This window comes from Dama dama, chromosome 8 (genome assembly GCF_033118175.1).
Source record: "Dama dama isolate Ldn47 chromosome 8, ASM3311817v1, whole genome shotgun sequence".
In the NCBI taxonomy this organism is placed as follows: domain Eukaryota; kingdom Metazoa; phylum Chordata; class Mammalia; order Artiodactyla; family Cervidae; genus Dama; species Dama dama.
Genome location: NC_083688.1, coordinates 36,503,945 through 36,520,749, shown reverse-complemented (window position 1 = coordinate 36,520,749; position 16,805 = coordinate 36,503,945). Strand labels below are relative to the sequence as shown.

The window sequence follows — 16,805 nt, the reverse complement described above, 5'->3', positions numbered from 1 at the left end:
TTTGGAGCCCAAAAAAATAAAGTCAGCCAGTGTTTTCACTGTTTCTCCATCTATATGCCATGAAGTGATGGGACTGGATGCCATGATCTTAGTCTTCTGAATGCTGAGCTTTAAGTCAACTTTTTCACACTCCTCTTTCACTTTCATCAAGAGGCTCTTTAGTTCTTCACTTTCTGCCATAATGGTGGTATCATCTGCATGTTATTGATACTTCTCCAGGCAATTTTGATTCCAGCTTGTGCTTCATCCAGCCTGGCATTTCTCATGATTTACTCTGCATATAAGTTAAGTAAGCAGGGTGACAAAATACAGCCTTGATGTACTTCTTTTCCTATTTGGAACCATTCTGTTGTTCCATGTCCAGTTCTAACTGTTGCTTCCTGACCTGTGATTTCTCAAGAGGCAGGTCAGGTGGTCTGGTATTCCCATTGCTTTCAGAATTTTCCACAGTTTATTGTGACCCACACAGTCAAAGGCTTTGGCATAGTCAATAAAGCAGAAATAGATGCTTTTCTGGAACTCTTTTGCTTTTTCGATGATCCAGCGGATGTTGGCAATTTGATCTCTGGTTCCTTTGCCTTTTCTAAATTCAGCTTTAACATCTGGAAGTTCACATTTCACGAATTGCTGAAGCCTGGCTTGGAGAATTTTGAACATTACTTCGCTAGCGTGTGAGATGAGTGCAATTGTGCAGTAGTTTGAGCATTCTTTGGCATTGCCTTTCTTCGGGATTAGAGTGAAAACAGACCTTTTCCAGTCCTGTGGCCACTGCTGAGTGTTCCAAATTTGCTGGCATATTGAGTGCAACACTTTCACAGCATCATCTTTTAGGATTTGAAACAGCTCAACTGGAGTTCCATCACCTCCACTAGCTTTGTTCGTAGTGAGGCTTCCTAAGGCCCACTTGACTTCACATTCCATGATGTCTGGCTCTAGGTGAGTGATCACACCATTGTGATTATCTGGGTCATGAAGATCTTTCTTGTATAGTTCTTCTGGGTATTTTTGCCACCTCTTCTTAATATCTTCTGCTTCTGTTAGGTCCATACCATTTCTGTCCTTTATTGAGCCCATCTGTGCATGAAATGTTCCCTTGCTATCTCTAATTTTCTTGAAGAGAGCTCTAGTCTTTCCCATTCTACTGTTTTCCTCTATTTCTTTGCACTGATCGCTGAGGAAAGCTTTCTTATCTCCCCTTGCTATTCTTTGGAACTCTGCATTCAAATGGCTGTATCTTTCCTTTTCTCCTTTGCTTTTGGCTTCTCTTCTTTTCACAGCTATTTGTAAAGCCTCCTCAGACAGCCATTTTGCTTTTTTCCATTTCTTTTTCTTGGGGATGGTCTTGATCCCTGTTTCCTGTATAATGTCACAAACCTCTGTCCATAGTTCATCAGGCACTCTGTCTATCAGATCTAGTCCCTTAAATCTATTTCTAACTTTCACTGTATAATCATTAGCAACTTGATTTAGGTCATACCTGAATGGTCTAGTGGTTTTCCCTACTTTCTTCAACTTAAGTCTGAATTTGGCAATAAGGAGTTCATGATCTAAGCCACAGTCAGTTCCTGGTCTTGTTTTTGCTGACTGTATAGAGCTTCTCCATCTCTGGCTGCAAAGAATATAATCAATCTGATTTCGGTGTTGGCCATCTGGTGATGTCCATGTGTAGAGTCTTCTCTTGTGTTGTTGGAAGAGGGTGCTTGCTATGACCAGTGCATTCTTCTGGCAAAACTCTTTGCCCCATTTCATTCTGTACTCCAAGGCCAAATTTGCCCATTACTCCAGGTGTTTCTTGACTTCCTACTTTTGCATTCCAGTCCCCTATAATGAAAAGGACATCATTTTTGGGTGTTAGTTCTAGACCGTCAGTAGGTCTCCATAGAACTGTTCAACTTCAGCTACTTCAGTTGGGGCAAACTTGGATTACCATGATATTGAATGGTTTGCCTTGGAAACGAACAGAGATCATACTGTCGTTTTTGATACTGCATCCAAGTACTGCATTTTGGACCCTTTTGTTGTCTATGATGGCTACTCCATTTCTTCTAAGGGATCCTTGCCCACAGTAGTAGATATAATGGTCATCGGAGTTAAATTCACCCATTCCAGCCCATTTAGTTCACTGATTCCTAAAATGTCGATGTTCTCTTGCCATCTCTTGTTTGAGCACTTCCAATTTGCCTTGATTCATGGACCTTACATTCTAGGTTCCTACGCAATATTGCTCTTTACAGCATCGGACCTTGCTTCCATCACCAGTCACATCCACAACTAGGTGTTGTTTTTGTTTTGGCTCCATCTCTTTGGTGTGCTACATAGCAAAACATAATTAATGCACTTGGGTTTAAAGACTTGGGGATTTTGGACTCTGGAAGGTCTAGCCATATCACAGTTCCTGTTCTAGTATTTCCATTAAGTTTTTCTGTATTCCAGTCTCAAGTGAATCCTTATAGAACAAAAACAAAAAACAAAACCCTAGCCTGAAAGTCTCTCTACTTTGCAACCAAGAGAACCTCACAAAAGTAGCTATGTCTCCTATAATTAAAAAAGGTTAAACTATGTTCATGTAGTTTTAGTGTAAGACACAAGTCCATTTATTCCAACTTTTAAATTAAACATATAATCATTATGCATAATAATGTTTACTGAGCATTCTAAACTCTATCACTTCTAACTACCTGCATATGACATAAGCAACTACACTTATTACTAACATTTCAACTGCTTGAACTTTTTACTATTTTGTTAACTACTCTGTCTTCAACATGCAAAAGTATCTGAGATATAGCAGATACTCAATAAATAGTTGGTTTAAAAAAAAGTGGTTGCTTATACTTAAAATCCAAACTTGTTCTTATCATAACCTACAAAGTTCTTCACTATCAAGTCCCCGACTACTTCGCCTCCTAGTAACTTTCTCCACAGGTTGCTACATTCCATAAACACTGGCCTCTGTGCTATTCTTGAAACACACCAAACAAGTCCTTGCTTCAGAGACTTCATATTTGCAATTCTCTCAGTATGGAACAATTTTCCACATATAAGATGGCTGGCTCCCTCACTTCATTCATGTTTCTGCTCTAAAGTCACCTCCTCAGAGAGCCCTACCTTAACTAATTGCTTAAAATAGCCCTAGCACCTCACTTCATGATTCTCCATTCCCCTACACTGTTATATTGAGCCTCAGAACACTAATATCAGAACCTGACATCTATTACATTCTAGAAAATAATATAATTCAAGGGCAGAACTCAGTTTTGTTCAATGTTCTAATCTGCAGCACTTAAAACAATGTCTGGTACACAATAATTGTCAGATATTTGTTGGCTGAATAAACAGTCATAATTTTTAAAGGTATTCCAGAACTTATATAGTAGCAACGTCTATTTCAGTTATCATTTTTAAAATAAAATTAATCATTGAAATCCACCATATCAAAAGACTAAAGAAAAAAAATAAAAAGCATTTGACAAAATCTAGTGTCTGTTCATAATCAGGAAAAAAACTCAGCAAACCAGGAAAAAGAGGGAAATTGCTTAACCTGATAAGGAACATTACACAAAAGCCTAGCGACAACTTCATGGTTATGATGAAAGACTGAATATTTTCATTGTTAAGACTGGGAATGAGGCAAAGTGTCTGTTCTCATTACTCCTATTCATCATCACATTGGAGGTCCTGATCAGTGGGACAGAAGAAGAAGAAACAAGAGTCACATATATCTGGAAAGTAAAACTGTGTCTACTCATTGATGACATGATTTTCTACGTAGAAAATTCCACACACACATGATCACTCAGTTGTGTCTGACTCTTTGTAACTCTATGAACCATAGCCCCACCAGGCTCCTCTGTTCATGGGATTTCCCAAGCAAGAGTACTGGAGTGGGTAGCCATTTCCTTCTCCAGGGAATCTTCTTGACCCAGGGATTGAACCTCTGTCTCCTACATTGCAGGCAGATTCTTTACCACTGAGCCACCTGGAAAGTCCTAAAAGAATCTATAAAAAAGCTCCTAGATCTAATGTGCTTACTAAGGTAGCAGATAAAAAAGTCAACACACAAAAATCACTTTTATTTCTAAATATTGGAAATGAAAAAAAAAAACCAGAAATAGAAAATTTTAAAACAGTATTAAGTTCAATAGTTTAAAAATATGAAATACGGAGGTGTCAATCTAACAAAAAATGTGCAGGATCTACACACTAGAAAAAACCACCACCACTTCAGAGTAAATCATGTCAAATGCTGGGCTGGATGAATCACAAGCTGGAATGAAGACTGCCAGGAGAAATATCAATAACCTCAGATATGCAGATGACACCATGGCAGAAAGTGAAGAAGAAATAAAGAACCTCTTGATGAGGGTGAAAGAGGAGAGTAAAAAGCTGGCCTAAAACTCAAAAAACTAAGATCACAGCATCCAGTCCCATCACTTCATGGCAAATAAGATGGGGAAACAATGGAAACAGGGACAGACTTTATCTTTTTGGGCTCCAAAATCACTGCAGATGGTGACTGCAGCCATGAAATTAAGACGTTTGCTCCTTGGAAGAGAAGCTATGATAAACCTAGACAGCGTATTAAAAAGGAGAGACATCACTTTGCTGACAAAGGTGCATATAGTCAAAGCTACGGTTTTTCTAGTAGTCATGTATGGATGTGAGAGCTGGAAAATAAAGAACACCGAGCACTGAAGAATCGATGCTTTCTTATTGTGGTGTTGGAAAAGACTCTTGAGAATCCCTTAGACAGCAAGGAGATCAAACCAGTCAATTCTAAAGGAAATCAACCCTGAGTATTCATTGGAAGGACTGATGCTGAAGCTCCAATACTTTGGTCATCTGATGCGAAGAGCCAATTCGCTGGAAAAGACACAGATGCTGAGAAAGACTGTGGGCAGGAGGAGATCAGGATGACAGAGGATGAGATGGTATCACCGATTCAAAGGACATGAGTCTGAGCAAACTCCGGGAGACAGTGAAGGACAGGGAAGTCTGGTGTGCTGCAGTCCATGGGGTCCACGTCAGACACAACTAGCGTCTGAACAATAAGATTTAAATAAATGGCGTGACACATTGTGCTCATGGATTAATTATTCAATATTGTTGCAATGTTAATTCTCCTTAAACTGATATATAGATTTAACACAATCCCAGTCAAAATCTTGTCAGGAATTTTGTTAATATCAATAAGCTGATTCAAAAATTTGTATGGAGCATTTCCCAGATGGTCCAGTGGTAAGGAGTCTGCTTGCCAATGCAGGAGACACAGGTTTGAGTCCTGGTCGGGAAAGATTCCACATACTGCAGAGCAACTAAGCCCACAAGCCACAGCTACTCAGCCTGTGCGCTGCAACTGCTGAAGTTCACATGCCTCGAGCCCATGAGCCCATCCAACAAGAAAAGCCACCATGATGACAAGCTCATGCAAAGCAATGAAGAGTAGCCCATGTGCAGCAAGTAAAGACCCCATGCAGCCAAAAGTAAATATCAACACATTTTTAAAAATTTGTATGGAAACAGAAAGGAACTAGAATAGCCAAAACAAGAACGAAGCTAAAGGACTCATAATGCCTATTTACTTTGGTCAAAATAAGCATGAATTGGCCAAAAATGAACACAGATCAATGGGGGGAAATAAAAAAGAGAGCTGTTAAGTAGACCCACAGGTATACAGTCAATTGATTTCTGACAAAGATGTAATGGCACTTCAATGCTGAAAGACAGTTTTTAAACAAATGCTTCTGGAACAATAAGGTACCTATCTGCAAAATTCTGAGCTTTAACCCATACCTCCTCCCTTATACAAAAACAGTCACATACATCAGAATGGACAGACCTAAATGTAAAACTTAAAGCCATAAAATGTCTAGAAAAAAATGGGAGAAAATCTTTGTGATATTGGGTTGGGCAAAGTTTGGTTTTTTTTTTTTAAACTATGACACAGAAACATTCATAAGAGAAAAAACTGGTAATTTGGACTTCCTCAAAATTAAAATAAACAATAAAACAAACATCTAACAACTATTTAAAACATAACAATTGAGGAGCCTTTGACATAAATATACAAAAGATAGTATGTCTAGAAATTAGCAGAGATCAGATGTGCATACTCCTAAAAGTCACTGAGTTTACCATTCAGGTTAACTGAGAAAAATGGTTTCAACTATTATACAGTTTTAAATTGTAAGCATTTTCAACTGTGTATTATTTGATCTTATGCATAACAGACAACTGTTTAGAGGCAGAGCACATGAAGAACACTGATTTGAGAGCATAAAATAATAATTCTGCCAGTTCACCTCAAGATATCTTCACTAGTTCCATAAACTGTATTCCACATGACCAAAATTATTTTATCTAAAAGGTATCTCCAGTATTTTGGAAGCCAATTTAAGACACTGAGAATAACTACAAGTAAGACTACCTGGTTTTTCATTTGAGTATAAATCCATCCATACCACAAGTTATTTATATAGAAGTGCTTGTGACTGGCAAATGAAAACCTATTTCATCTTTTAAAAACAAAACATTTCCAAAAAAACATGGAAATTAACCAGTTGACTTTTTAAAGGCTGAAAGTGAAGAAATTTATTTTTTCTCAGAAATATAGTTTTGTCTATTTCTGGTGGAAGCTGCATTTTATTTTTTTGTTGTTTAATCGCTAAGTCGTGTCAGATTCTTTTGCAACCCCAAGGACTGTAGCCCACCAGGCTCCTCTGTCTATGGGATTTTCCAGACAAGAATACTGGAATGGGTTGCCATTTCCTTCTCCAGGTGATCTTCCCAAACCCAGGGACTGAATCCACATCTCCTGCATTGCAGGCAGATTCTTTACCACCGAGCCACCAGGGAAACCCACCTTCATTAAATGTATATTTGATCTAAGATCAAACATTAAACTATTCAGTTAACACACACAATGAGAAGCATGTTAAGAGACACTATGTTAGGTACTAGAAAGATGGTAGTGAGCATGAAAAGTAAGGTTTCTATTCTTACAGAGCTTACATTTTATCCAGCAAATGGTAGACAGAGAATACACAAATAAGAAAATAAAAAGATAAGAAGTAAATAGGGGTCTCATTGTTTTTATAAAAATCAAAGTAGAGTAATAGAGTATCACTATGCTTAGACTGCAAGGAGATCCAATCAGTCCATCCTAAAGGAGATCAGTCCTGGGTGTTTATTGGAAGGACTGATGCTGAAGCTGAAACTCCAATACTTCGGACACCTCAAAAGAATTGAAAAGAATTGGAAATTGCAAAGAACTGACTCATTGGAAAAGACCCTGATACTGGGAGGGATTGGGGGCAGGAGGAGAAGGGGATAACAGAGGATGAGATGGCTGGATGGCATCACCAACTCGATGGGCATGAGTTTGAGTAAACTCCAGGAGTTGGTGATGGACAGGGAGGCCTGGCGTGCTGCGATTCATGGGGTCGCAAAGAGTCGGACACGACTGAGCGACTGAACTGAACTGCTGTTGCAGTAGGAGTTAATTTAGATTTGGAGATGAAGGAAGTCTCTTGATGACATCTGCTCTAAGACTAGAAATGACTAAAATCTAACCAAGATTTCAAGTAAGAGCTTTCCAAGGAAAAAAGACAATTCAAAAAATATTCCTTTAAAACAGGAATAAATTTGGTGTGTTTAAAGAACAATTATAAACTTATCTAGAACATGAGCCAGAGAAAGGAGTCCAGGATCATGCCAGGGAGTTCACTCACATTTATCTGAACAAAGGAAGAGACATTACAAAGGAGAAAGAACCCTAAAAGAAAACTTAGAAAGTTCAGCTGGTGGGAATTCCCTGGCAGTCCAGGGATTAAGACTTTGACTTCCCAACGCAGGGAGTACAGGTTCAATCCCTGGTTGAGGAACTAAGATCCCACTTGCCATGTGGTCTGGCCAAAAAAAAGAAATGCTAGAGACTAACACCACCATAACTGAAATAAGAATGCCTTTGATGGACTCATTAGTAGACTGGACATGGCTCAGCAAAGATCTGAGCTTGAGGATATATCAACAGAAACTTACAAAATGAAAAGAGGATAGATTGTGGTGGGGGAGGGAGAGGTTGGGGGACGGGGACACATAAACAAGAATATCCAAGAACTGTGAGTCAACTAAAAAAGGTGTTAACATATACACATAATGGGAACACTGAAAGTGAAGAGAAAAGAAATATTTGAAGCAATAATGACTGAGAATTCCTCCAAATTAATGTCAGACATAAAACCACAGATCCACAAAATTCAGAGAACACAAAGCAAGATAAACTCCAAAAGTAAATTATACAGCATAAGTCATTCAATACATGAAGCACTGTATTAAAGTACATAAAATTATATATAATAGCCAACAGTATTTAGAATAATAGTTCATTAAAAATTTTTTATCACTAAAAATTATTTATCATACATTTTTCCTACTAGAATGAAAGCCATATGAAAGCAGGATGTGAATGTTTTCATTCACTGCTCTATCGTAAAATATTGTTGGGTACATAGTAGGCCCTTAATAAATATTTCTTCAATAAACATCATCCAAAATAATAAAATCATTTAAAAATTTCAAGGGGACTTCTCTGGTACTCCAGTGGCTAAGATTCTGCACTCCCAATGCAGGGGGCCCAGGCTTGATCCCTGGTCGGAAACTAAATCCTGGATGCCACAACTGAGAGTTCATGTGCTGCAACTAAAAGATCCTGCATGCCACAGAGATTTGGTGTGCCACAACTAAGACCCAGCGCAGCCAAATAAATACAAAAACAACAAAAATTTCAGGGAAAGGGGTTCATAAGATACTTTACTGTGAAAAGAATCTCAAGGCTAGGAAATACTAGTATAGAGCATTGTTGTCCAATATAAATATGATGTGAGCTACACATGTAATTTAAAATGTGCACATTTTAAAAAATAAAAAGAAACATGAACTTTTAGCTTGTTAGCCATTATATACAAAATATTATGACTTCAATCTGTCAGGATAAAAACATCCTTATGAGATATATTTTTTATGTGTGCTAAAACCTCAAAATATAGTGTTTATTTTACATTTAGCACAAAGTCTATATGGACTAGCCACATTTCAAGTGCTTAATAGCCACATGTGGTTAAGGATTACTGTACTAGACAGTATAAAGTATATAGTACCCCTAAAGTAAACATGAAACAACCATTAACTAAAACATTTCAGTTTCAAATCATAATAGCAGCTTAGGTTATACAAAAAGAATGCGAAATAGGCAAATCCTCAAAGGAGTTTTCCAAGCATCTTGATATTCTTATGAATATTCAGTTCCTAATTATGCAGATATTGGGTGGGAAAAACAGTATTTGGATCTTACTTAAATCTAAGAAATTTGATTCTAGTTGCTAAAATACTGTATTCTGTTTACTGTTGGCACCACTATCATCTTTGATATTTATTTTATATACACCCAAGATACTCAAGCAAAATAGGCTCCTTCTCTAAAAGGAATTTAGTCAGTCCATATATATAAGACTTCAAAGAATATGGAATGAGCAAAACTGAGAAAAAAAAACAACTTCCTTAACCACAACATACAGAAACTAAAATAGTAATCTAACAGGATTTAAGAAGCAAGACTGCAAGAAATCTTATCACCCTTTGAAAGGTGATAAGAAAGCAACCAGATAAATTATTTTAACTATTGGTGGCTTAGACAGTAAAGAATCTGCTGGCAATTCAGGAGACCAGGGTTCAATCCCTGGGTCGGGAAGCTGCCCTGAAGAAGAGAATGACAACCCAGGCCAGTATTCTTGCCTGGAAAATTTCATGGACAGAGGAGCCTTGAGGGCTACATTCCATGGGTCACAAAGAGTAGGACACGACTAAGTGACCAATACCTTCACACTTTCTCTTGAAGAAGCAATAGTTCTAGATAATCCAAAAATCAATTATATTTGCCGGGTGTGAACTTCGCTTTCATGTTTTTTACAAGAGTTTTCAACCTGCATTCCGAATTAAAATAAATAATAATCATTCCTTAGCACATCTGCAGCCCAGAAATTTTAGGCATAGTGAACAAAAAAACACACCAATCCACAGCAAAACTGTCACAAATAATCCACAATGCAAATAACCCTACAGCAAAAAGTCCAGATTTCAATAAACATTTTCTTAGAAGTATCATAAAAACTACCAACCAGAGACAACTTCAGTAAGACATGCCAAAGTTTATTTCTTTAAATTATAAGCATTTAAAAACTACAAAGAATAAAAACAGTTTTTTCTTCCTGGTTACATTAAATTTATTATAAATAAAATCAAGTTACTCCCAAAAATTGGGGAGACTGTAAAGTTGGGTCTACAATTTAATCCAACATTCACTGTGAATTAAGGAAGAAGTCAGTTGTTCTGATATTCACATGACTACAAATAAAAAGTCTTGCCCTGTTGTCTCCAAAATGCTTCCATTAGTGACTTAATCTTTAAGATTTATAAATCATATTTATGAAATTTATCATTAATTAAACACTATCTAATCCCTTGGACATCATGAGATATAGTAAATACTATCATTTTGTTGCTGTTTAGTCACTTAGTCACGTTTGACTCTTGTGACCCCATAGTCTGTAACCCACCTTGCTTCTCTGCCCATGGGATTTTCCAGGCAAGAATACTGGAGTGGGTTGCCATTTCCTTCTCCTGTGGATCTTCCCAACTAGGGACTGATCTTCTACACTGGCAGGTAGATTCTTTATCATTAAGCTACCAGGGAAGCCCAATATCATCATGTCATCCCTCAAAAGTTGCATGTACATAGTGAGATAATTATATCAATAATTATTGAGTTGATCCTGACACTAGTAACCAGGTCTTTACAACTACTATTTAAGTATATGCAGGTCACATATACCAAATAAGTTTTGGCATTTGGGCTAAAGAAAATCAAAAGTTTGCCAATCTAGTCCATTTTCAGAGCTGAAACTAAAAATCTAGACAATCTAAATAAGACCCACCCATCCTCCTGAAAATGAACATTAAAAATTAAAAACCAAATCTGATTTTCCAGCCCCTAAAATACTACTCCAGATTTGATTATGACTTACATTCTAGCATGCATATGTCTATTCCATAAAGTCCATGGAAAATATATCAGTATCTACCCCCTGATATTAAATGTATTCTCTCAACTGAAATCTGGATAATCCTAATTCTCTTTAATGCAACAATATAAGCTAGGAATAAAAGTAGCATGAAGAAAGCAGATTCATCCTCAAGTTATAAGAAAGTGAAAAAACTACCAACAGATAGAAGGGAGAACTCTGAGGCAGAGATAAACATTGAATTGTTTCCACACTTATAACTTTAATGTGTTTCATATAGTCAATCCATTATGGTAACAGTGAAGGAGTAGGAAAAAAGCATAACTTCTTTTAGGAAAATTTGAGCAGCTCTTTCAAACATTACTGAAATACAACGGGGCTAAATTTCCAAATTTGTAACTCATAATTTAAATCAAGTCAATTAAACCAATTAAGTCAATACAAGTAATGAGAAAGAATCTATATTGGTATAACTTTATTTCTGAAAAATACAGGAATTACTGGAAGGTGCAAATACAAAACACACTGCTGTGTTTTCAAGATTTCTTTATGCCACAAATGGGCATTTTCAATTTATAGCAGAAAGCACTGCAGTAATTGGCGTGACCAAGGTACAGTTAGCTTAGTACTTTGTATTCAATAATGTTTATAGCTAGAACTCCTTCCACCTTGAAAACTATGCCTAAAAAGGAATTCTCTTTGAAGACTAAAGGAATTTAATTAAAGATAAAGCCACTTGGGTGGCCACATAACACATCAAACAGATCATACTTCAAACTTCAAGCAGAATTATTACTGTTCAGTTACAAAAGTATGACTCATAGGAATATAAATGAAGAATCATGTTTTTTCTGTGTACATCAACTTAGATCCAGAAATTCACGTTAAAATTTAGCACTATCACATTTGCTCACTATATACATTTTAGCTTCAAATTAATTTCAGGTGGTTAAACACTGATCAATGACCTACTATCAAATAAAAACAAACTTTTAATTAAACAACATGCTTGAAAATTCTTGATCTTAAAGGACCAGAAATAATAAAGGTTTATTAGAAATATAACAAAGCCTTAATATTATAAATGAATGCATTTTCCCAATTCTGCAAGAGAACTGTCTCATTCATATAAAGAAAAAAGTGTTCCTAAAAACCTAAAAATATTATCAAGTATTTAAAAACTTTCACTATAAATTGTCCTCAGATTTCCATTACAGACTGTCTACAGGCAAGTACAATATCATTTTTTAACACTTGCTGATTTATTTCACATAGAATAACAAGCACAGTTCAGTGAAATCTCTTCAGAACATGTAAAAAGGAAAAAAAATCAAAACTTTTCAGAAATGAATACACCTTCCTTGCCTTTCTAAATCAAACATAACTGAAAGTAAGACTGTATTGATGACTGAGGGTCATCACTAATGTACCATATTCCATTACAGTCCTTTAACATATTAATAGTAAGGACTTTATGGCTAGAGGTGTAACAGATGATATGTTTTAAAGTCAGTAAACTAGTTGCTAATTTCCTATTGACTGTCACTTCAGTTGGAGGCAGTTTCATTCCTTCATTGCTGATTGTAACCTGAAGAATCCAATCAATAAAGAATCTTCTACACCTGAATGAAAGCTTTCGGCCTCTATCAACTAACATGGTACAGACAATGTAAAAAAAACAGGGAGAGAGACAAATAACTGAATTAAGTAAAAATTGCTCATAACAAATAAGATTTACGTGGTAGATTAAAGATAGGGTTTATTTTGTTTTTAGTTGCTAAGTTGTGTCCAAGTCTTTTGTGACCCCACCAACTATAGCCCACCAGGCTCCTCTGTCCATGGGATTTCCCAGGCAAGGATGCTGGAGTGGGTTGCCATTTCCTTCTCCAGAGGATCTCCCCAACCCAGGGACTGAACACAAGCTCCTCTACTGCAGGGAGATTCTTCGCCACTTTGCCACCAGGGAAGCCCCAGGTTAAAGGCAGTAAAAGATGTTATAGGCAATTCAGAGATCGGCTGTCAAGAGCATCTAAATAATGAAGCAAAGTAACTTCAGATACTAGGCTTTTTTCCTTTAAACACAAAAAGACTGGCTTTTTTCCTTTAAACACAGAAAAGGCTACAAGTGAATCTGGAACAATTAAAGTAAAACTTGTAATCGAATTCCACATGAGACAGTTGAATGAATTAAGGAAATAAAATAGTCTAAGTTATTATGATAAATGGCATCAAAACTGGATGGAGTTACTGGATAATGCAGCAGTTGCACAATGGGAAGTCACTGGCAGACAACAGACAGATCAAGAGGCCCCACCTGAACAGAGAAGTACTCAAAGTAACGAATAAAAAAATGAGTATATTGCCAATAAAGTACTCCTAAACTAAGACAAAAAACCAAGATATAATTGCCTGAAAAGTTTCAGAAGATCAAAAAGATAAATATTAATTGTCAACTTGCAAGTGTTTATTAAGCATCCACTATGTAATCTGTAGTGTATCAAATATGAAATATATTCCTCTTCTACAAGGGGCCTGTAAGAAAATAAAACATATAACACAGACACATGAAAAAAAATTTACGCTAATGAAAGCAAGTTCTTTTGTTTTATTGCTAATCCCAGATGATGAATAAAGATGTAATATGAGGCATGCTCATACACTAGATGAGTATTAAATACTCTGGAAGGTAATCTGGGGACATTACAAGAGCCTTAAAACACACACACTTCCACCAATAATTCCTTTTTTACAAATCTAGGAGAAATTTTTTCCCAAAGCTTAACATAAAAGGCTGTAGTCTCTATAGTGAAATTTATATCAGCAAAACATTAGAAACATCCCAAACATCTGCCAACAGGAAAATTTTTAAATATGATAGTTATACGATATAACAGCTGCCAAAAATAATATTTTCAAAGACTAAGGACATGGAACAGTTTATGAGGTAAAGTTAAAAGACCAGATAATCTTAGCTTTAGGAAAAATACGCAAATATTTATTGGAACATATAAATAAAAATTATTTGTATTTTTATTATCTGCACCTGTTCTCTTTCTCCAAATTATTTTATAATAAGATTTAAAAACAAGCAATTATTATTTGAAAAGGTACATAACACATACACACAGAGTAAATGTTTAAAAAAAATAAATCAGTGCGATAGAACTGGCCTGGATTTAGAAAAAATTCATGGAAAAAAAAGTTAACCCAGAAGGACTGGGTAAAATAAGTAATGATTATCTAGATTAAAACTATGAGAAATGGTAGAAACCTTGACACTGATCTGATTAAGTGGAAAAAATGGGAGAATCAATGATAACAATTACAACAGATTTTAAAGACATCCAAATATATGCTATTTCATCATTTATATTCTTCTAAGATGCTGGCTTTAAAAAAAACGGACTTCTGTTATAAAAACGCATTATCTGTCAATTTCTGTATGTGTAGTGTTGATAAAGATTATAAACACTTTTACTAACACAAAGCATTTGATTCTCGTAACAACCTCTTAAGGCAAGGACAGTATTACGAAACTATTTAGAAGACGAAACAGAATCGGAGAGGTTGTAACTTGCCCAAACAAGCTAGTTAAGAACTGGAAACAGCAGCGATCACTCACTGCTAAGCCTTTTTCAAGCAATCCACAGTCCAGAACACCAGGTTTTTCGCTAATGTTTAATTATTTTTAGAGCCACTTTTTCCTAGTCGAAAACACTGTCGATTTTGTCTACAGTAGTAGTAAATATCTTAGGTTTTGTTGCTAACAAACCTGCCCCATCCCGCGGTATTAAAAAAAAAAAAAAAATTCCCACTGACCCAAACTCAGCATGAAGTTAAGCAAACTGGTTAGGAAGGACGAAGGAAAGACGAAAGAAACTATCCTCTTAAATCTCGCCAGTTGACCAAAGTTTGGATTATCAAAAAGTAAAGACAGTAACTAACACCTGCTCACCCTAAACAGAAAAACCCGCGCAGCAAGAAAGACCAGCACAACCAAATATAAAAAAACAAATTTTTTTTAAAGTAACATGCTTTCCACAGTTAAAAAAACAAACAAAATCTATCCCCGCAGACCGCTGATGCGAGGGGGAAAGAGTGAATCTGCACGGAGAAGGGTGAAAGCGGGCAATGAACGAACCAAATAGTACTGCCCAGTAAGAAAACACCACAAGAAGGTCCATCCAGTGCCTTTCCTCCCCATAAAGCTAGTCTCTTCCTTTCCAGTAGTTTAATAATCGGAACACAGTCATGTATTTCTTGCTACCAAACACCACACATCCTCAAATTTTCCGGCAATGCATCAATCCCTTCAGCACACAAATTTAGAAACAACCGTTCCTCAACAATTCTCTAGATTCCCCTCCATCCCACGTAATTCTAAAGGCCAAATCAACATCTGCCTAGATAAAGTGGAAACAAGTAAAACAACGATCCCATCTAATGCAAACAGGTCCGCCCTCAGAGATTCCCCAAAACAGGCGTCACCACAACCGCACTCGGCGAGGCGCGGCCGCCGAGGCAAGGGGCGGAGCCGGGAGACCACGTGTTCGGGCCTCTGCGCACGCGCCAGCCAAAACAAAAGGGAGGACAGCCAAGCCCCGCCCCTGCACCCACGTGACCAAGTCTAGATCCGCCCCTCCCCTCCCTCCACCCCTTACCTCCCCTTAGCGCTGCCAAAGCTGTTAGGTTTAGCCGTTTAAATTTGGCTGCGGTCCGACCCTACCCTAGAGCGCGATCCTGTGCCGGGACCCAGAGTCCAACAGCTCAGAAGATTCGGGGGGCGAAGGGGCTGCCGGTCGGTCGCCTGGCCCGCAAGTCCACCCAGCGGTCTTCTCCGCTCTCCCCTCCCCGCGGGGCCGCCGTCCCCAGCAAAGGAGACCCAACCCCCTCAAGCCCGCCGCTGAGACGCCGGCCACTCGCCTGCTGGGGTGCCCTGGCTCCCCTCCGCCGCCGCACCTTCGGTCCGGCCGTGGTGGGGGCTGCCGAGGTGATCTGTAGCTGCCCGCCCTCCTCCCCCCACCCGGGGCGCAGCTGACTCGTCTCCAGAGCGCGTCCCGCTCCCGCCCCGGCCGCCGCCGCCACCGCGGTTTAACAGTCCGCCAGCTGCCCGCAGCTCCGGGCGGCTCGGGGGACGGAACCTTGCAGAGGTGGAGGGGCAGTGGGCGGGGCGCGGCGCCGGCCAATGATAGCGGGGGAGGGGCAGTGCCATGCAAATGAGCGCGGGTGGCGGGGAAACCCCGGCAGGATGCTGGGCAGGCAGAAGCGGCCAGGAGCGTTCTGGAAGTGGCTGGAGCGCTGGCGTCCGAACCCGGCTGCAGAGGCGCGGCCGCTCCCTTGGGGCGGGCTCCGCACTGCTCCTGCTTCCTCCTCACCGCGGTCCTCAGCCAGCCGGGAAAAACACGCACGCTCACACAGACAGACACCAGAAATACGGCCCGACGACTTCCCGCCGCTGCTCTATTTCTGTGATAGCAAAAACAAAGCGAGAGGATAGTCAGGCTGCTCTACCTGCCGCCCGCGCTGGCTTCTGGCGGCCAGACCCCCATCCCGCCCCGCCACTGGACGGACACGTTTTAACAAAGCTTTGTCACTGTTGCCAAGTCTACACGTGTCCGTGCGTTTGCTTTTCTTCAGGTTCTGCGCTCGAATGCAAGTCATAATTCTGTAGAAGGGCCCTGGGAGAGAGTGACAAATCTGCCTTGAATCTGAGTCGATTTTATGGTT

The 16,805-nt window shown here is 38.6% G+C and overlaps 1 protein-coding gene across 6 annotated transcripts in view; it reads right to left on the bottom strand.

Annotated features, from left to right (window-relative positions):
• The window catches only part of KANSL1L (KAT8 regulatory NSL complex subunit 1 like), a 126,683-nt gene extending 110,519 nt beyond the window's left edge, over window positions 1-16,164 (bottom strand). For 2 of the 6 annotated variants that reach the window (XM_061148852.1, XM_061148853.1), the window contains exon 1: window positions 16,002-16,164. The gene's annotated coding sequence lies outside the window, so the exon portion shown is untranslated. Of the gene's footprint in view, window positions 1-15,804; window positions 15,920-16,001 lie in introns of those variants that run through there. The other 4 variants (XM_061148846.1, XM_061148849.1, XM_061148848.1 and 1 more) reach the window with 4 other exon arrangements.
• Between the last annotated feature and the right edge of the window lie 641 nt (window positions 16,165-16,805).